The sequence below is a fragment of the Notechis scutatus genome, chromosome 4, assembly GCF_049901735.1.
Source record: "Notechis scutatus isolate UNSWTSFEM ecotype Mainland chromosome 4, rNotScu1.2, whole genome shotgun sequence".
Lineage (NCBI taxonomy): Eukaryota > Metazoa > Chordata > Lepidosauria > Squamata > Elapidae > Notechis > Notechis scutatus.
In genome coordinates, this window is record NC_142012.1 from 15964674 (window position 1) to 15986999 (window position 22326).

Below are 22326 nucleotides of genomic sequence, written 5' to 3' on the forward strand. Positions count from 1 at the left end.
AACATAGAGCTTCCATCAAAGGTTCAATAATTACCGTATGTAGCTGAAATTCAGTAGCATGGTTAGGGGCTAAGCATGGGACTCATAGGTACTCAATTCATGGCTGTAGGATGCTCACTCATGCTGTAGATCAGGGGTCTCCAACCTTGGCAACTTTAAGACTTGTGGACTTCAACTCCCAGAGTTCCTCAGCCATCAAAGCTGGCTGGGGAACTCTGGGAGTTGAAGTCCACAAGTCTTAAAGTTGCCAAGGTTGGAGACCCCTGCTGTAGATTATTAAAATAACCTTGGCAAATTATGTGCTTGTTTTGTTTTGGAAACGAAAAGAAACCTACCCTGTGCTGTTAAACTTCAGGACTCAATAATGATGGTGCTATGCAGACAACCAGCACCTTAGTAATTGGAGTTTGAAGAAACAGGATAGATGAGTATTGATGCTTTTGAACAGTAGGTGGGAATACACGCATGGGAGCAGCAAGAAAACAACCCTATTGATGTTATTGTATGCTTAACATCATTTAAGCAATTTACATGCTCACCTATCTTCTAAAAGTGATCTTGGCTGGCATACACAGGTTCAAAATAACAAGAATCGATCCATTTTAGAGGGACTATTTAAATTCCAGAGGTTCTGATACATCAGGGATACTAGTTACTATTCTGGATTATCTGTACTAACAAATCACTATCTCCAATTTAAAAGCCCAGAGAGTAGAGCAAAATGGTTATAATTATAGCACATATGTAGCTCAGGTTTGAAAGGAGGGGTCCCTGAACCTGATTGTTTTCTTCCGGACACTGCATTACCCAAACATCAGAGCTAATGCTAGAGAGCAGCAAGGACCTCTCAAATCACTGTTTCTCTACTCAGGAAGACATACGGGGACATTGCAAATTAAAAAAAAAATTGGGAATACCTGAAGGCAACAACTTTTTGTTTTCTTCTTCTTCTCTAAGCTACTCCATTTCCTGTTTCCCTACAAGAGATCCTGGCTTGACGGGATCCTTTGCCCTTGGTGATATCACTTAAAGTAAAAAAAAAATTCCCCACCTTCTTCCAGTAAAAGCAACAGTGAAAATGCCCCACCCCCTATTTCTTTCCTGATGGAGTCAGAGAAGAATGGTAATATGTGCTATAATAATAATAATAACAACAATTTTGCTGTACTCTCTGGGCTTTTAAATTGGCAGAGGGCACAAAATTACCAAGTTAAAGAATAGAGGAGGCGAAGCTGAACCTCCTGAAAACCATGGCAGAGAAATGAGCATAATCATTTAATAGGGGAAGAATCAGAACATGACAGTCATGTTTTAGGGGTCTTCACCTGTGAAATGTTGGTCTAGCAACTTCTGAAATGATGCATACATAGTGCCCATAGCTCTCTCTTCCCCCACCCTTCCTTGGCCAGTTTCCAAAGCTCTGTTTTCCTTTATTCAGCAATTCTTGATAACATTTCTCACCATATGTTCAGGCAAGAATAGCAGATGTGTCGTGTAACAATTAACAGAGCATTCTGATTTGGGAGTAACGTTTGGATCATTCATAATTAATTTTCATCATCCTGGTTTTTAAGGCGTCTTTCCTTTTTTTGGCTTAATTGTGCTTAACTTATCACTCTTGCATTCAAATTTGGCACCTTCCAGCCCAGATTTGCAATCTTTCTACATGCATGTCCATCAGACAACTGACAGCGCATGTGCCTTTGCTCATTTAGTTATTTGAAGAAAAACCAGGAAGTTTTCAGCTTTCTAATGTGCCACGCATTTACACAAACCTGCATTTAGATGTGAACATACAGATTAAAATAATAATAGTAAATGAACATTTTACTAGGCTGAGGCATATAATTTATATACACCAATTATTAATGGGGACACTCCTGCATTACTGTATATTTCTTACACTATTTGACACCTTTTTAAATAAGAACTCCGAATTCCAGGAATTTCAGGGAGAGCCATAACATATATAACATTTGGCTTCTTGACAAGTGAGGAAGCAGTGGCTGCTGTTCTTGCTACTTCCTGTTTATATCTGAGGAGAGATGACTAATATTAGTCAAAAACTTTGCCCTGCATTTATCAGTTCTCATTTGGCTTGATCAAAAAATAACTTAGATTTTTTCTGTTAAAGGAGAGGAAATTGTTGGTGGATGTTTGACCAATGAGTTTAATGTTTGCATTGATTTAATTACAAATTGAAAAGGGTGCCTGTTAAAGTCTTGCTCCCCCACCCATAGTGATCTGCTGCTTCCCCTGTTTCCCCACACTTCCTTTTGGTCCAGGGAAAAGATATCAGAAAGTTTTCCAGTTTGTACTGTTACTTGAAAATGCTTCTCTTGGAGAGTATCTGTGGAGGCTTTCAGTCACCCAGGTCATGGTTGTCCCAAAGATGCTTTTTCAAGAGGCAACTGGACTTTCTGTTTTTTCTTTGAAGACTTTTCGCTTCTCATCTTCGTCAGCTTTGAAGAAATGTCTTCAAAGAAAAACCAGATAGTCCAGTTGCCTCTTGAAAAAACACCTTTGGCTTCTCTTGGAGGATTTGTTTGTTTGTTTGTTTGTGGGCTCATATGTGGATAAGGGATGCTTATCCCTTGCTTTAATATTTCTTACTAAACTGGGACAGTCTCCAGTTGGTTATTGTCCATTGCAGCAACATGGATGCTTCGTACATTCTTGGGCTGCAATTTCTCATCTGGATCAGAACAGCACATGGAGAGAGTAAAAAAATGTTGCTGCTGATGTAAGATACTGTCTAAGTAACATACTGATTTTCTTTTACCTTTCTAGCTGATGCAAGGAAAGAGGAATATAAATAGCTAAGGCTATTGCTGAGATGGACTTATGTAAGTTTAGAGCCTTGTCATAAAAATGACCTTTCCATCAGGTTGTTAGTTGGAAGCTCTACAGGGATCTAGTTAGACTAGAATTATGAACTAGCTATATAGTTCTTGCTGTTCTTCAGAACTATTTTTTCCAATCTGGGCACCCTCCAGATATGTGGACCTGCTCCTTGATTAGAATAATATGCCTATTCAGTCAGTCAATCAATCACTTTTTCTTAATCAAAATGATGTTTAAAAAGATAGAAAAGAGGATGGCAAGAAATTTAACAGAATAACAGGATAGTAGAGTTTGAAGGGACCCTGGAGTCTTCTAGTCCAACCTTCTGCTCAAGCAGGAGACCCTAAATAATTTCAGACAAATGGTTGTCTAATCTCTTCTTTAAAACTTCCGGTGTTGGAGCACCCAGAGTTTCTGGAGGCAAGTCCTTCTGTTGATTAATTGTTCTCACTGTTAGGAGGTTTCTCCTTAATTCCAAGTTGCCTCTCTCCTTGATTAGTTTCTCATCTTGCCTTCTGGTGCTTTGGAAAGATTCCCAAAAGTTGAAGTTTCCTTATTACCAGTTTGGAGAAAACAATTTTATTATCTCCTGAGTTTTCTCATTCTACAACACTTTCAATCACATTCTGGTAGATTTTGCAAGCACTGATGGAAGCCTTGTGTATAGTAACACAAAGCCTCTCAGTAAACAGATAATCTATCAAGCCCCTGGAGCCTGCTGGAGCTCTGCTCTGCAGCATATTAGCCACAGAAAAGCCCAAAGTTAACATGTACTAATCTGTTTGTGACCAAGGACTCACAACAACATCCTTTAACTCAAGATCATAGCAGCACTGCACCAAGATAACAGAATAACAGAGTTGGAAGGGACCTTGGAGGTCTTCTAGTCCAACCCCCTGCTGAAGCAGGAGACCCTATACCATTTCAGAGAAATGTTTGTCCTGCTTCATCTTAAAAGTTTCCAGTGATGGAGCATCCACAATTTCAGAAGGCAAATCTTTCCACTGGTGTATTATTCTCACTGTCAGGAAATTTCTCTTCAGTTCTAGGTTTGTATCTCTCCTTGATTAGTTTCCATCCATCACTTCTTGTCTTGCCTTCTGGTGCTTTGGAGAATAGGTTGACCCCCTCTTTTATGGGTACCCCCCCAGACACTGCTGTCATGTGTTTGTCCCTTCTTTGCTTCAGTAATAACGCACTCTTGTTGTTCCTTCATCAGCCATTACCCCGTAATGACATTAAGAGTATTGAGGGACTCTCAAATGACAACCATTTTCTTGCTTTAAAAGGGTTTTCGTGATGGAAAAAAAAGGGTATAGTCATTTTGCAGGGATAAATGAGATCCGGTGTTATTTTGAAATCACCCAGGATAACTTAAAATGTATTCCTTTGATAAAACCAGGCACAGTGGCTGCTATAAAGGGATTAAAAATGCCTCAACTCATTCTCTCGCGTTAGGTTTTTGTCAGCACTGAGCAGCTGTGAGGTTTGGTTACCTATCTCCCCCTTCTCTTCTTAGATTTCCAGACATATTGCTACCAAGAAAGACTGTAGAGGGATGGACATACAGAAATGCATGCATTCCACAGCAAGGAGAGATAAGCTTGAAAATATTAGAATTAGAATTCTTTTATTGGCCAAGTGTGATTGGACACATAAGGAATTTATCTTGGTGCAAATGCTTTCAGTGTACATAAAAGAAAAGATACATTCGTCAAGAGTCAAGCATCATAAGGTACAACACTTAATAATAGTCATAGGGTACAATAAGCAAACAGTCCATATAAATCATAAGAATACAAGTGACAAAGTTGCAGTCATACAGTCACAAGTGGGAGGGGATGGGTGATAAGGAGTGATAAGAAGATTAATAGTAATAGTAATGCAGACTTAGTAAATAGTTGGACAATGTTGAGGGAATTATTTGTTTAGCAGAGTGATGGCGTTCAGGGAAAAAACTGTCCTTGTATCTAATTGTTTTGGTGTGCAGAGCTCTATAGCATCATTTTGAGGGTAGGAGTTGAAGCAGTTTATGTCCGGGATGAGAGGGGTCTGTAAATATTTTCACAGCCCTCTTTTTTCCCCCTCTCGTTAAGCAAAAAAGTGGATTTGCTTTCTTTGTCTTTTTCATAAAGTGGCTGATTCAGCATAAATAAAACAATGGGGAAAAAAGAGGTTTTACTTTAATACCACAGACTTCAGTAAAGCTTTCTTCAGGTTATATGATTGGGTCTAAGGTATCTGGCAAAATAGGCTGGCACAGGGCTCAGTGGTTAAGACATTGGACATGTTCGCTGTAAAGTTGGCAGTCCAGGTTCGAGACGCAAGCGCCACGCAATGGGATGAGCTCCTGAGCTTGCCTCAGCTCCAGAGGTTCTGCAGGTTCTGACCAGTTCTGGAGAACCAATAGCGGAAATTTTGAGTAGTGTGGAGAACTGGCAAATACCACCTCTGACTGGCCCTGCCCCTATCTATTCTCTTCCTCCCGAGTCCCATCTGATCGGCTGGGACTTCTTTTGTTGCCCTGCACAGGAGAACAGAGCTGGAAAGCAGGTTAGTGGGGTGGGGAGGGAATGGGATTTTGTAGTAACCTTCCCCCTAGAGTGGGAAGGGAATGGGATTTTGCAGTATCCTTCTCTTGTCATGCCCACCAAGCCATGCCCACCAAGCCACACCGTGCCTACCAAGCCATGCCCACAGAACTGGTAGTAATATTTTTTGAATCCCACCACTGCTCAGCTCCTACCTACCTAGCAGTTCAAAAGTATGCAAATGCAAGTAGATAAGTAGGTACCATTCGGGGGGGAAGGTAACCATGCTCTGTGTTGTCATGCTGGCTGCATGATCATGGAAATGTCTTCAGGCAGCGCTAGCTGCATGGCCTTGAAACAGAGATGATCACCACCGCTCTGTAGTCAGCAATGACCAGCAGAGTAAAAATTCATAGGGACTCCTTTACTGGTTTTTTGTTTAATATGGCAAAATAAGACTCTCTGCCCTGTACTTTTCTTGTCAGAGCACCTTCTTAAAGATGTGCCGTAGTTTTGTATTTTACTTTCAAACTCTAAATTCTTCTACTTTAATTTGAGCCAGGGTGGATTTGATTTAAATCAAGTCGGTTTAAGTCACGATTTAAATCATGACTTAAATCGCTAGTAAAAAGGCTTGATTTAAATAATCAACTCAATTTAAATCATAATTTTTAAAGAGCAGCTGTCATCTCCGTCCCGCAGCTGCTCTTCCTCTGACTTGCTATTGACTCACTGACAGTCCCAATATTGCAGAATATACAGCCTCGTGCTACGCAACTATTTATTTATTTTATTTTTATTTATTTTGATTTGTCAATCGCTTACAAGATAATAGGTATAAGTAAAAACATAGTTATGAATACATGAAATGGGTACATATAAGAAAAATAAAAGAAACAATAGGACAGGGACGGTAGGCACGTTGGTGCACTTATGCATGCCCTTAAGCTCAATTTCATGCTGAATAAACTAAATTATTAATGTATTCTACATAGAAAACTATCTTTAGATAGATTTTTACTCCAAAAACATTTTTTTAAATAAATTTGATTTAAAAAAAACCCAATTTAAATTTTAAAAAATCAATTTTTTAAAAAAAATCATCAATTTTTATCCACCCTGATTTGAGCAAATTGCTACCTCCATGTCTTCCTTTAGGCCATGGCAATGATTTTTATATTGGGAATAGGAAATAGGGATGCCTAACTCTGAGGAGTTTTCTGTAGGCATCTATAATGAAAAGGGGTGAAAAGCTGGAGTGTATTGATGAATGGTCTGCAAATTTTGTGGCTCAGGTTTTGATGAAGATGAATGCCATTATAAGCATCCCTTCCCTTACAGTAACCCTCTCTTACCAGGTTGATCCCTGGTGGCTATTAAAATTTACAGTAATACACATGACGATGGATGCATTCAGGCATTGAAGAAAAGGAATGATGGCTTTCTTTGAGATTTATAACCAGGCTAATGAAGAAAGTGGTTTTAGATGGAAATACATCTGGCCAGGGGTTTTACTATTAGCAAATTACCTTCCTTAGTTATAGTAATGTATATGTCACCTAGTCTCTTCCCATTTGTAATATTTCAGTTATTTTGGTTTCATAGGTCCAGGGTTACTATACTGATATTATATAATATTATATAATATACTAATATTATCCATAAACAGCAATGACAAAGTGGTTAGAATGCAGTACTTCTGCTGCTTGCCAGCTGCCAGCAATTTGGCAAATCAAATATCACCAGGCTCAAAGTTGACTCAACCATCCTTCCATCCTTCCGAGGTCAGTAAAATGAGGACCCAGATTGTTAGGGGCAATAGGCTGAGTCTGTAAATGGCTTAGAGAGGGCTGTAAAAGCACTGTGAAGCAGTATATAAGTCTAAGCGCTACTGCTATTGTTACCCAACATATCATTCCCATAATACATTTTGGTTGATCTTACCAAAATAACATATGGATTTTGTTAATCATTTGGTCATAATTTTAGGTAGCACGTTTATATCCCCTGAGTGTTTTGTTATCCCTTAGATTAGGCAGTGTGTGAAACTATGAAGCTGTGTGTGGGCCTGGTGGAAGCAAAACTGGTTTGCAAGGATGGAATAATATGGAGAATTTTATTCTATGAGGTTGGAGTAAAGCAGATTTAATTATCTAAACTGAATTATCTAAAAGAACTCCTGCTTTTAATTTCTTCAGCTTAACTATCTATCCAATTTCTGCCCTTTGTGTGATGCTGCTCACCCTGAAAGGGAATAGTATAATGATATGTATGTAGGTTATTGTAGTTTTTATGGCAGACATTTTTTTTCTCATCACCTAAATGTTTCCATGGAAAGGAAGGGATCAAAAGTAGGACTTTAAGTAGTCAGAACATGAGCCTTTTGCTCGTTAGGCATGACCTTCTCTTGTAGGTCATGCAATTTTGTTCACTTATATATTATCTCTAGTACTATATAGACAGGGCATTGAGAAGCAGAAATTTGACCCCAAATGGAGCAATGAGACTTGAAGTAAATGGGGACACATCATTTTGTTTATTGGAAATGTAATTCGCTGTTGTCATATTTCAAGAATCCTTGTTTTGTGGCAAACATGAAATTGAAAATTTCAGATATCGGAACTTCTTATGCCCACCTATTCCTTAAAATTCAGAGTTACTGCTTTCAATATCATTTCATCATAGCATGAACCAGGAAAATATTATAGAACAAGTGGAATAACATGATAAACCCAAATGCATTAAGGTAAATCCATTTTTTTTAAAAAAAAAAAAAACACCACTTCATTTTGGTCCAACAAAATCAAATAACTATTACACTGAACTATGCTGGAGGTTATTCTGCCCGTAAACCTATTCTTGGTTTCAATTTTTGTATGTAAGGGATGGGATAAGTAATACATACGTTTTAAAATACCACTAGATGATTTCCAATTTACTTTTTTTTACAGATAACTGATTGAGGTGAATGCTAAAGCATCTCCAAATCATTGTGTTGCTTTCGCTTTTTAATATTTGGCATGTTTTCTGGCTAGCATCAGCCCTCCTGGATATCTTGAAATCCTAGTTTAAAAGGATCCGTCTATCTTTTTCCAGACTAACTATCTAGAATGTATCATTAGTTACTTTATTATGATTAGAATAGAAAAGTTTATTAAAGTACTGAAAAATCTATATTTAAGTACTGGCCCTGTCGTTAAAGGAGTTATGTTGCTGAAAAGACCGTATTCGTTCTCACAAAAGCTAATAATGTTAAAATGTTGGTGGCAGCATTGAGCCAAATTCTTCATTAAAATGTTGGTCCGTGTTGGTCCATGTGGGTATCAAACTCAAGGCCCGTGGGGCAATCCAGCCTGTGGGGTGCTTAGATCTGGCTTGTGGGGCTGCCCTGTAAACAGTGAAGGACTGGCCTGCGGTGCCTCTACCAGTGAAAACAGAACTCGCTAAGGATGTGTGTGGCCTTCCAAGGCTCCATTTGTGGCCTGCAGCCCTTTGCAGTGAAAATGGACTCCTGGGCTCTGTTTTTGCTGGCAGAGAGCTGCAAGACATCAAGCTGGCCATGCCCACCCTGCCCACATCCACCCCACCCATGCCCACTCAGCCTCCCATGGTCAAATAGAACCCTGATGCAGCCCTCAATGGAATCAAGTTTGACACCCCGATGTAGGAGGATAGCAAGCCATTAGCTGAAATTATTTTCTTCTTGATCAACCACTTTTTTTGGATGGGTAAGGTTCAGAGGTAGTATGCTGCCGGTTTGCACCGGTTCTATTGATCCGGTAGTGCCAGTCAGCAGTTGGCCCTGCCCACTCACCCCCACCCTTTCCTGTCCTATATTTCCTTTGTTTGTAGCTCAGCTGATAGGCGTGGCAGAGCGGATTGCCGCACCTCAGCTGTTTTACTCACCAGCACTGAAGGTAAGTTTTCATGCTTAAAATTGCCCATTTTAGAACACTCCACACGCATGCAAAGCGTGTGCCCACAGAACTGGTAATAAAATATTTTGAATTCCTGCACTGGTAATGCTAGTGCGAAAGCCATAGCCATCAAAAAGAGGGATAAAAGAAGGGTATGTGTAGCTGGTGTGGGGGGTATTTATGATGAGAAAAACACAGCAATATATCACTTTATCCATTGTCTACCCATTAGTGGATGAAGGCCTCTTTTGCATGTTTCCAACCAATATGGTTTATTGGTTGGAAACAGCAATATATACCCATCTATATTTTAGCAAAGAGAAAGTGAAAAGGCAGAGAAGGGAAAAATTGGCATCTTGCTATATAGCACTGAAGCTGAAAAACTGAGTCAAGGCAGATGACTGCCAGACCATATAACCCACTGGACCATGTAAAAGGTCGATCCTATTCTTGAAGTGATAAAAAGACAAAGTCAGTGCTTTGTCTTCATAGAGAAGAGAGGGCAAGGTGGAAGACAGGAGAGAGCAGACTTGCTGCTTTAAAGTTAGCATAGCTTTCTACTCTACGAGCACAGCATTTTCCATCCACCAGTTGTTTGTATTGTTGCATATACATACTTTCAATTTCTTTAAAATTAAAGAACCCATGACTAGTGCAAAACAAAACCCACCCTAAACCATTCATTTAGAAACCATTCTAAAGCTTTACTTCAATTTAACACAGGGGTGTCAAACTCAAGGCCCGGGGGCCACCCTGGAAACGGCAAAGGACTGGCCCGTGGTGCCTCTGCCAGCGAAAACGGAGCTTGGGAGGCCTACCGAGCTCCGTTTTCGCTGGCAGAGGGTTACATTAGGCAGTCACAGCTGAAAACAGAGCTTACAAGGGCCACGGGTGGCTCTCCCAAACTCTGTTTTCACTGGCAGAGTGCTCGGGATGCCACAGGTGCCTCCGACATGAGTGATGTCAAGCTGGCCACGCCCACCCTGGCCACACCCACTGCCCACCCAAGGTCAAACACAACCCTGATGTGGCTCTCAATGAAATTGAGTTTGACACCCCTGGTTTAACACATTCTCTTTTTACAGTGTTCATCTGTGCCAACTTGTGTATGCTTCTAACATTCCTTTTAATTGTAATGCTTCTAGCAGGAATCTTTTGATTGGAAAGGACCCATGCAGGGATAATAAGCAGACTGGAACCCCGCGTGTTTTTTGATAACTTTATTAAATTTTTCAGATAAAGAGATTAAAAGTGACAAAAAATGAATAATTAAAGTAGAAGAAACAAAAAGGTAAACCATAGAGAAAGCAAAGTCAAAACTGCTGAAAGAGAAAGAAATAGAACAAAATCATTTCTAGCTTTCCTTTACAACAGATATGAGTTTATATTTGCTTTTACTTTAAATTTATGACATAGCTTTCATTTTTTTCTGTTATCTATCATTCTGTATAATCATCAAATCCATATTTCACAATTTCATTTTTCCGGTTTCATGCAAAAATTCCAAAAGGGAGTGTCATTCAAATTATTGTCTAATTTACATATATTTTGGTGTTCCCGCAGTTTGTTTTTTGCCATTTTGCTATTTTTCTCTGTGTGTTCCAGGTATTTTGGATTGCTATTCCCACACTTTTTACCATTTTGTGTCTGTGTTCCAGGTATTTTGGACTGGAATTCCCAATTTTTGCCATTTTGTGTTGTTCCAAGTATTTTGGACTGCTATTCGTACAGTTTTTGCCATTTTGTGTCTGTTTTCCAGGTATTTTGGACTGCTATTCGTACAGTTTTTGCCATTTTGTGTCTGTGTTCCTAGTATTTTGGACTGGAATTCCTACAGTTTTTGCCATTTTGTGTGTGTGTGATGCTGGAGACACCAGTTCTCTGCCTTTAATTAAACTGCCTATCCCCTGGACTCAACATCTGAATGTAAAATATAATTCCTGAAGATGAGACATCCATGGGATTTCTTTTATCAGAAGGTTGTAAAACATTTATATTATCTGACCTTGAGTGTATAAATTTGATTTCATCCTCAATTACCACCAGCTTAATTAGCACAACTTCATTTGGCACATACACCGTCTTCTTTCAAAAATTCTTCTAAAGGTCTTGCCTCATCCCTTACATCTCTTAGCTAGTGAGAATCTGTTGTGGGATTATTCACTTTTTGAACAGTAGCCAGGGCTCCATTCCCCAAATTGCTTTAGTCTTTTTGTTCGAACAATACTACTTCTGTATTTCTTTACCAGGGAGGGGATGGGTGAATTTGAGTGGCATTACTATCTTTTCTAATGATTACATTTGAATATAATTACTGCCTGCAAATGATTTCACAGTAGGACTTGGAAAAGCTTAATTTAAGTTATCAAGACCTATGTAGGGTTTCCTTACCTATGTTTTTCACAGCAACAATTTCTGGCGGAAATCAAAAAAACCACTGCTCAAAAGATGCAGGCATCTACTTTATTCAGCAACCTTTTAATCAGGATTCCATGTTTGCAGCCAAACTGTGAAATCTTCTTTTATGTCTCTGATTTTTGGAAACTGAGAACCATATGCTAGGTTTAGTTTTGCATGTCTTAGATCTCCTTAATTGCATTTGCATCGCAATTAGATTGGTGCATAATTTGAAGAAAATAATGCATTCATTTGTTCTTGCTGCTTAAGTTTTGTCTCTGCATTTGTGGGTGTGTTTGCTTGTTTGGAAATCATTAGTGCCATGCTGAATATCTTTAAAATAAATAAATAATATATAGCGTTCTATTTTTCTTCTTTTTACAATGTATTTGAATAGCCAAGAGTTGAATAATCAAGTCATTCTAAATTTCATCTTCATTAATGTTAAGAAGGTTGTCTGTGAAATAGTCAGTGGTGGGATTCAACTGGTATAACAACTGGTTTGGTGAGCACATGCTTTGCTACCAGTTTGTCTGGACCGGTCTATATTGGCTGAATCCCACCCCTGGAAATAGTTCTAATGCTAGTTTCATGGCTGGGGAACAAATGGATCATCCAAGGGAAAGTTTGGAAAAAGCTAACAGAATTGCAAAAGTCTAGATGGATAGTGGACCTATTTCTGCATCTGAAGATCAGATCTCTGATTACATTTGGAATGTAGGTAGTTTTTGACTTACAACCTTTTGTTTAGCAACTGTTCAAAGTTACAATGGCAATGAAAAAAAAAGGCTTATGGCTGTTTTCCCACTTCTATCCATGATCACATGGTTAAAATTTGGGTGCTTGCCAATTAGGTCACAGTTATGATGGTTGGAGTGTCTCGGGGGTCATGTGATCACCTTTTGTGACTCTATGACAAGCAAAGTCAAGGAGGAAGCCAGATTCACTTAACCACCAAGTTAAGCAATTAACAACTTCAGTGATTCACTTAACAACTGTGAAATGAAAGGTGGTAAAATGGGGCAAAATGATCTTGCTTAGCAACAGAAATTTTGAGCTTAATTGTGCTTGTAAGTCCAGGACTGCCTTTAGTTTGTACTGTCTCACTGTTGACTTCCTGAAGATACTGAGATAGATAGGTATATGGATATACACAGATGACAGATAAATAATAGATGATAGATATATAAGATAGATGATGGATGATCGATGATAGATAGATAGATTGATAGATACCCTGTTTCTCCAACAATATGGCCTCCCCCAATAGGAAGTCCCAGCATGTTTTATAGGCATGAAATGAAATTAAGCCCCTCCCCCCAAATTAAGGCCTATATTAAAACATGCGGAATGGGGGAAGTAGGAAGTTAGGAAGTTAGGAAGTACTTTTGATGCACACCTGGATATGGTGCTGCCTGCGTTGACCCCGATACGAAGTGCCCCACCAATGCCGAGGTCAACATCCAAGCCTTCGCTGCCCACCCGAAGATACAAGGGGGGGGGGAATTAAGTCACCCCCGAAAAGACGGCCTAGCCATTTTTTCGGGGCTGAAAAAAAAATAAGACCCAGCCTTATTATATGAGAAACACGGTAGATAATGGACGGAGAGACAGGCAATAGGTATATATGCAAAAGGCCTCACACCTTTTTGCAAATGCTACACTTTCTTTCCCTGCAAAGCCTGATTTGACTAAAATGCTGACCAACTAAAATGTCCCATTTTCCAAAGTTTTGTTGAGGCAAATTTATGTTATTACTTGTAAATGTATGGCTTTCCAGTGGAATGATATTAAAATTATTGGGCTTTAAAAATGCAATGAAAAATGTGCTAATTAAACTGTCTTTTAATTTTTTTCCTGGACACATGGGAATACCTTTTTCAAGAATTGATTGCATGATTGGAGGCTTAATCTAAACACTCACTTTCTTATATATATATTTATTCAGGGAAAACTCACATGTCACGTCCTTGTTTATCCGCTAAATTTTTGATTGCTTTTGCCGATGTCCTGCTCTCATTTTGCATATGCCAGAGTGACATGAATCAGAAATTGGTCTAAACATGGTCATTCTTATATTATATTAAATATATTATTATATTTAGAACTTAGGCCGTTGCTCAAGGTCATTGGAAAAAAAGGAATCCCAACATTTCTTTGTAACATAGTTTGCTTATTGCTGTGATGGTGAACCTATGGCACACATGCTGGAATTCGGAGAGTCATATCTCTGGGCATGCCAGCCATCACCCATTGTTCTTCTGGGTTCCAGCGCATGGATGCATGCTGGCCAGCTGGTCTTTGCTTGCACAAGAGCAAACTGAAAAAGCAGATCCCTTGTGCACATGTGCGCTTGGGGAAGCTGAGCCTCAGGTTTTCACCAGGCACATGTTCGCTGGCCAGCTGGTCTTTATGCACACATGCATGCCAGAAACTGGAAGGCCAGGTGGCCAGCATGCATGTGCTCACTGGAAACCATAAGTTCAGCTTCTCGGAGCACTCATGTATGCTGGGCAGCTGTTCTTCTGATTTCCAGCGCTCCTGTGCGTGCATGCTGGGGAGCTGCTCTTCTGGTTTCCGGCGCTCCCTTTTGTGCATGTGCACCTCAATTTCGGCACTTGGTGCAGGAAAGGTTAGCCATCACTGGTTTATTGCATACAAAACGTGAACTGTGGGGGAACATAGCAAAATTGTTTTGAGAATTTTCATTTGTAGTACTCTTCCATTTGCGTTTCCGAGAGAGAAGGAGTAATGAAACAGATCTAATAAATCTAGTTCAGTTTTAATTGTGTTTTGAATAGATCAGAAGAGAAAATGGGTCTGTGTTATGTTCTGAATTGCAGCAACATTTTTAAAAATCTGTTTTACTATAGATATATTGTGTCAAAAGTGCAATTTCTCCTGATGAATGCTTTTGCTAGGAGAAACAAATCTTCTTTATAGTAGATTAATAAGGACATGGAACAATTAGTTTGCATTCTTTAAAACGAAAAAAACAATATTGTTGAATGAAATTGAGTTTGGTTGAGGGCTAATACATTTAAAATGCAATCTCAGGAGGAGAAGCGGAATCTTCTTTATGTGATACTATTGCATAAGGATGAATTGAAGTGGCTGTCTTAATCCATTTAGCCATAAAAAGTCTTGCTCAAACCAAGTTTGAGATGTGCTATATATACAGAGCATCCAGTGCAAGGGGAATAATTCATTAAACATTGATGAGACTTGATATAAGTGTTGTCCCCCCCCCACACCTTTATTGTTCCTATAAAATCTTCAGTATTTTTGTGTGCCCGAAATGGATTTTGTCGTACCTCAAATGCAATTCTGGGAAATAGTTTAATGTATTTTATGCCCTAGTACATAACATATAGTTTCCCAAGCCTTCATATCAAATTGTTGTACTTTCTGTAGCAAATCACTGAATGATGGTGCTCATGATGGTTTCAACTGTGTTATTTGTTTGCTTCTTTCTTTAAAGTAGAAATAAAGTTCATGAGTGAAGCCTCGGTGCTCTTACCAAAGCTATAAAATAGAATAGAATAAAATAGAAAATATGGAATGAAATAGAATAGAATAGAATAGAATAGAATAGAATAGAATAGAATAGAATAGAATAGAATAGAATACTTTATTGGCCAAGTGTGGTTGGACACACAAGGAATTTCTCTTGGTGCAAATACTCTCAGTATACTTAAAAAGAAAAGATACATTCATCAAGAGTCAAGAATCATCAGGTCCAACACTAAATGATAGTCATAGGGGTGATGAGAAGGAGTGATGAGAAGATTAACAGTAATAGTAGTGCAGACTTCGTAATAGTTGAACTGTGTTGAGGGAAATATTTGCTTCGCAGAGTGATGGCTTTCGGGAAAAAACTGTCCTTGTATCTAGTTGTTCCAGTGTGCAGTGCACTATAGCGTCGTTTTGAGGGAAGGAGTTGAAACAGTTTATGTCCGGGATGTGAGGGGTCTGTAAATATTTTCACAGCCCACTTTTTGACTCGTGCAGTATACAGCTCCTCGATGGAAGGCAGGTTGGTAGTAATTATTTTTTCTGCAGTCCTAATTATCCTCTGAAATCTGTGTCTGTCTTATTGGGTTGCAGAGCCAAACCAGACAGTTGTAGAGGTGAAGATGATAGACTCAAAAATGCAACCTCTCCTCTCCAAAACCAATGAAAATCTTGGTTTACAAAATTCTTGTCATTTAGAACAGTCCCCCCCCCCCAATCCCCGAAAGCAGCCTGATACTGAACCTTAGCCCGTTGAGAACCGGGTTGCATAAGCAGTGGGCAAGCATGCTTGCACACACAGGTCCACTTGCACAAGTGCTTGTGCAAAACCATCTCCTCCACCCCCCTTGCCACTGCTGCTTCCAGTCCACAAAGCCAGAAAGGTTGGGGACCACTGATTTAGATTGTAAGGATTTATGTAACCAAGCTGGAAGGAACCTTTGAGGTCTTCTAATCCAACCCTCTGCTTGGGCAGGAGACCCTATGCATTTCCAGACAAGTGGCTGTCCAGTCTCTTCTTAAAAGCTTCCAGTGTTGGAGCACCCACAACTTCTGAAGGTGCAACCTATTCTTCTGGTTAATTGTTCTCACTGTTAGGAAATTTCCCCTTAGGTCTAGGTTGCTTCTGCCCTTGATTAGTTTCCATCCATTGTTTCTTGTCTCTGCCTTTTGGAGAATAGCTTAACTCTAGGGGTGGGATTCTACCAGTTCGCACCTATTCACTAGAACCAGTTGTTAACATTCTAAGCAGTTCGGAGAACCAGTTGTTAGAAGAAATTACTGGCCTAATCCTGTAAGGAAGGCAGGAAGGAAACATTCTGGTGTTGCTTACAGAAACTGCCTCTCCGTTAACCCTTATTACATTCTGGGCAGGACTAGACTTCCTGTCTCAGGAACTTCTATGGAGTTTTTTTTCCCCCTCCTTTGCTGGTACTTTGCTTGTGTGGAGTGACCGTTCAAAGTTACAATGGCACTGAAAAAAGTGACTTATGATAATTTTTCACACTTACGACTGTTGCAGCATCCCTACAGTCACAAGAGGCCAGGTGAGGAGATGCGTGCCTTGATGTGAGTGATATTGAGTTGGCCACGCCCAGCCAATAACATGACCACTAAGCCAGGTCCACCCAGTCACATGACCACCAAGCCACGCCCATCACCTAAGCTACGCCCACAGAACCAGTTGTTAAAAATTTGAATCCCATCCCTGGTTAACTCCCTCTTCTTCGTGGCAGCCCCTCAAATATTGAAATACTGCCTGTAGTCCTTCTTTTCTCTAGATTAGACATACCCAATTCCTGCAACCAGGCAATTTGTCCCTTCATTCCTCCGAGTTTTACACTACAAATATTTATGTGCCATTTGAGTTATCCTAGTAGACTGCACAGGTTGATAAAGAATGCTATGGATATAGAAATTTTAATTAATTATTGAGAATATCTTTCTTTCTTTCTTTCTTTCTTTCTTTCTTTCTTTCTTTCTTTCTTTCTTTCTTTCTTAAGTTTTCGCGGGTACTTACATGTATGGTATTCAGCTTTGTTCGGGTATTTTCCCACATCATTATAGTTGTGCTTTTAAAGTTGTAGCAACGTGGGAAAATACCCGAACAAAGCTGAATACCATACATGTAAGTACCCGTGAAAACTTAAGAAAACACACACACAAACAGACACACAGACACAGACACAGACACACACACACAGACACACACACACACACACACACACACACACACACACACACACACATATATGGTTATTCGGGTTTTCTCCCGCATAAAATTGGAAGTAACTTGGCGACGTTTCGACGAAGTCTCATTCGTCATCTTCAGCCTTGTGTCAAGTAGCCCAGAACCCGTGCCATGAAGGGCTTTTAATGAACACCACAAGAGGATGATTTTCATTGGTAAAATCTTTTAATTGTATATAAGAGTCTGTAGATTGTTCACAATATAATTAGTTAATAACTCAGAAAATTTTGATTTAAGAGGCTGAAGTTTTTAACCAATCAGATAAGCAAGTAACTGCATTTTGATCTGCAGGGAAGAAACAGTATTTGAAGCTAAGCATTGGCTTGCATATTTTTCTAACGAGAAACTTGTAATGTGACTTGTAATTTATACATCTGAGTAATCATAGTGGCCAGAATATTGTTGAGTCAATATATTATTGAGTGAATACATATAAGATTGCTGTCTTGATATGCGATCATTCTTAAACATAACATTTAACATTTGTTGTCATTATGGTTGTTAGAACTTCCATCTTACTTTATTTAAACTTCCAAAGACCCCTCAAAACTGCTGCCGTTTCTAAGACAGTCTGCAAGGAAATCTTGGCCACCTGTCTGTTTTAGTCAGAGGAAAGCTAATATATCAATCTGACAAATTAGAACTGGAGTATTAAAAGTGGCCATTATATAATTCACCTTTGCTGAACTCTGCTAGCTAGAAGTACCCCTCATACTAGATTCATTGACGTGTGCAGAATGAATTCAGATCCCTAACTGTGAAAGATAAAATTGTGTCCATGAAACAAGAAGAGTTCCCAGATTAAAGAGTGTAATTGTCTTTCTTTCTCTCCTTGACCACTTCAACCCTCTCCTTTCTCTTATTCCTTCAGCAGAATAGCATCCTTCAGGGTCTGTGAACATCACATCCTGAATGTCATTCAGTCTGGTTCAGGTGGCAACATGTGCATTCTTTTTCAAAGTAAAGCAATTTGCAGTCAAATTATAAAGAATGTGAAATATGGAAGTATTAATTCTATACCATTAGAATCTTGGAGTACCCACATCCAAACTCAAGGGCATTCACAGGGGTTCAGCACACACTGTTTCCAGCACACAGCCAAGTGTTAAGATTCCCTTCTATTCACGTTTTCCTTCAGCTGAATTTAATTTTCTTTAACTGCCAGAATTTAAACCATTTTCAATTGCTGCTTGCAGTTCTATTATTATTTTCTTTCATCCTGTTGTATTTCTCTGCAGGAACTCATCCTGATAAAACACCCTGTGAGATTAACTTGTGTGTGTGTGTGTGTGTGTGTGTGTGTGTGTGTTGCTTACAATCATTTTATGTATGTATGTATGTATGTATGTATGTATGTATGTATGTATTCTTAAGTTTTCGTGGGTACTTACATGTATGGTATTCAGCTTTGTTCGGGTATTTTCCCACGTCATTGTAGTTGTGCTTTTAAAGTTGTAGCAACATTTCAGCAGAATCTCATCTGCCATCATCAGTCTTCTGTATTGTGTTCATCTGTGAGTCAGACTTTCACAGCCGTTTCAGTTTTAAATTTGGGGCTAGCCTATTGCTGTACCAGAATGGTTTTTTCTTCATCCTGATTGGTTGGGAGTCTTGGTCTGTGTTTATTGGTCTTGGAATTTGCTGTGTTCTGCTTGATTGGTGTTTCTAATATCTTCTGTCTGTTTTGTGGCTTTTTTTGTCTTGATTGGCTGGCAACATTGTGTTCCTGTATTGGAGGCTTTTAGTGCAGCTTGGCTCCGAGGAAATGGACGGCTAGCCCCAAATTTAAAACTGAAACGGCTGTGAAAGTCTGACTCACAGACGAACACAATACACAAGCCTGATGATGGCAGATGAGATTCTGCCAAAACGTTGCTACAACTTTAAAAGCACAACTATAATGACATGGGAAAATACCCGAACAAAGCTGAATGCTATATAGATAGATAGATCATAAGCACAATTATAATTGACCCAGAGCTAGAGTTAACCTTTGTTAAGATGGGCAGCTAATACATTTTATTTTATAAATAGATGATAGATAGACAGACAGAAAAACCATTATATGAAATATGGTTCATTACGAGTGAGATACTCTATAAGTATTTTAATGATATCCCAATGGATTTATAAGAGTATGAACTTCAATATTCATTATTCAACAATAGAGCCAGTTTGCTCTAACAGTTAAGGTGCTGGCCTAGAAACCAGGAGACTGAATTCTAGTTTAGTTTACTTTATTTTACTGTATTGTCATTGCACCTCATACAACGAAATCAAACACCATCTTCGGTGCAAATCATGACCATGAAAATAAACACAAACACACATTCTTTACACTCCACATATTGAACCGAAAACCCCCAACACCGCACTATATAGTAGAATTTAAAAGAGTACTGCCCTGGGATTGAAGCTGTTTTTCAGCCTATTTGTCCTTGTTTTTATTGTCCTGTACCATCTGCCAGATGATAATAGTTCAAAAAAAGGGTTCCCAGGATGAGGTGGATCTTTGAGAATGTTTTGAATTTTCTTAAGGCAGCAGGAGCTATAAAGCTCTACCAAAGAGGGGAGAGGGCAACCAATGATCTTCTGGGCAATGACGTTAACCCTCTAGAGTGCTTTGCTATCTGCCACTGTGCAATTGGCAAACCATACAGAGGTGCAGTAAGTTAAAATACTCTCTATGGTGCAGTGGTAGAAGGTCACCAGCAGTTTTTCATTCAATTGTTTTCTGAGAAGTCTCAGGTAGTATAGTCTCTGCTGGGCCCTTTTGACCAGTGCTGCAATGTGAGCATCCCAGGTCAGGTCCTCTTTTATGATAACACCCAGAAACTTAAAACTGGCCACTTGCTCCACTCAGTCTCCATTGATAAGCAAGGGCTGGATGTCTGATCTGTTCCTTCTATAATCCACTATAAGGTCCTTGGTCTTATTGGTGTTGAGGACCAAGTTATTGTCTCCACACCATGAAAGCAACTGGTCCACCTCATCTTGGTAGTCAGACTTATCTCCCCCGGAAATGCGTCCTATCACTGTTGTATCATTTGCAAATTTAGTAATAGTATTACTAGTATGAGTGGGAATGCAGTCATGCACATAAAGAGTATAGAATAAGGGACTCAACACGCAACCCTGTGGTGTACCAGTGTTAAGAATTAGGGCTGAAGAGATATGATTACCTAATCTGACCCTCTGTGAGTGGCCAGACAGGAAATCCATAATCCAAAGGCAGATTGAATAAGAAAGGCCAAGGTCCAGAAGTTTAGACACTTGTCTATGTTGAAGAATTGTGTTAAATGAAAAACTAAAATCTACGAAAAGCATCCTCACATAGCCCCCCCCCCTGTTCTAGATGAGTCAGAGCAGTGTGAAGAGTGATGGCTGTAGAGTCCTCTGTATATTTATTTTATTTTATTTGCCAAAAGCTTACAATATAACAGAAACAAGAATAAACATAAGAATATAAATAAGAACTAATAATTGGGGACAATAGGACAGGGACGGTAGGCATGATTGTGCGCTGCTTATGCACACCTTCTGTATGCAAACTGGTGTTTATCAAATGTATGCGGAAGACCAGAAATGATGTGCCGGCAGACCAATTTCTCAAAGCACTTCATGATGATAGGAGTGAGTGCCACTGGTCTGTAATCGTTGAGGTTATTGGTTGGGGAACTTCTTTGGCAGCGGAACAATGGTGGAAGCCTTCAAACAAGATGGAATAGTGGACTGGGATAAAGACCGACTGAAGATCCTAGTAAAGACTCCAGCCAACTGAACATCACAGTCAACTGGGTGATTTTGGGCCAATTATTCTTTTACGCCCAACTCACCTCACAGGGCTGTTGTTGTCAGGATAAATAGGAAGAGGAGGAAAGAAAATATATGTTCACTGACTTGTGGATTTTAACCTAACTGTGAAGTCTATTTGCTAAAGTTGCATTCTAATCTTAAATTCCAAAGAAAAATGCCCAATTTCGATTTTCATGAAAGAAACTAAAACCACAGCTCCATCTAGTGGGGCAATAATATCCAAGCAAGCATTTTAATAGGGAAAAAAAATAACACCTGAATGGAAATGTGATATAAGCAGGAGGTAAAAATATTATGCCTGTAATCTTTTTATGAAATTGTAGTTCCTTCCAGCTATTTCTTTTAAAAACATATACATTTTAATTGAATTTCATAATGTAACATACAAATGAAAATAAACTTAGTAGGGAATTGGGAGAGGGAAAAGGATGAAAGAAAACTGGGGAAATGGGAAAAAGAAGAAAAAAGAGTTAACTTCCAACTTTTTAAAGGGCAGAAGAATAAAAATAGTAAGGTACAGTCTCAACTTTTTACTTTTATGAGCTTAGTAAACATTTCTATAGTGACAAACTTACCAACAAATCCCAAAGTCAAACTTTCGTTGTTTACTATATCCAACACAAAGTATAGAAGCAGTTTCCAAATTGAAACAAAACTAGAAACTATTATTTTCTTTGATTAAAGCAGCTAATTTGGCTATCTCTGCAAGCTCCATCCATTCTTCCATTGTGGGGATTAATATATCTTTCTACCTTCTAGGTATTTCTATGGGGAAAAAAGTTTTCTTTGTTTGTATTTTGGCTTGGTTTTGAGTTAGCCTAAAGAAGGAGAAATGGGCAAACAAAGGACTTGCTGCTTGAGTTCATATTTAGTTCCTTTTCCTCTTTCTTTAAATTTAATGTTTTATATTCAAGTGCAATCAAGACAAAACAGTGTCTTTGACAATCTGATATACAGTGTTTTCTGCTTTGAACTCATTCCCTCTTATGATATTTGGATAACTTGACCTTTGCTAAAGCTTGACAGTTCTTTGCTTATGGATACTGGCATTCCTTAC

General features: G+C 39.0%; 1 protein-coding gene across 4 annotated transcripts in view; it reads left to right on the forward strand.

The window, feature by feature from the left end:
- CCSER1 (coiled-coil serine rich protein 1) overlaps positions 1–22326 on the forward strand; it is an 813931-nt gene that overhangs the window by 112180 nt on the left and 679425 nt on the right. The gene's annotated exons all lie outside the window — the stretch shown is intronic.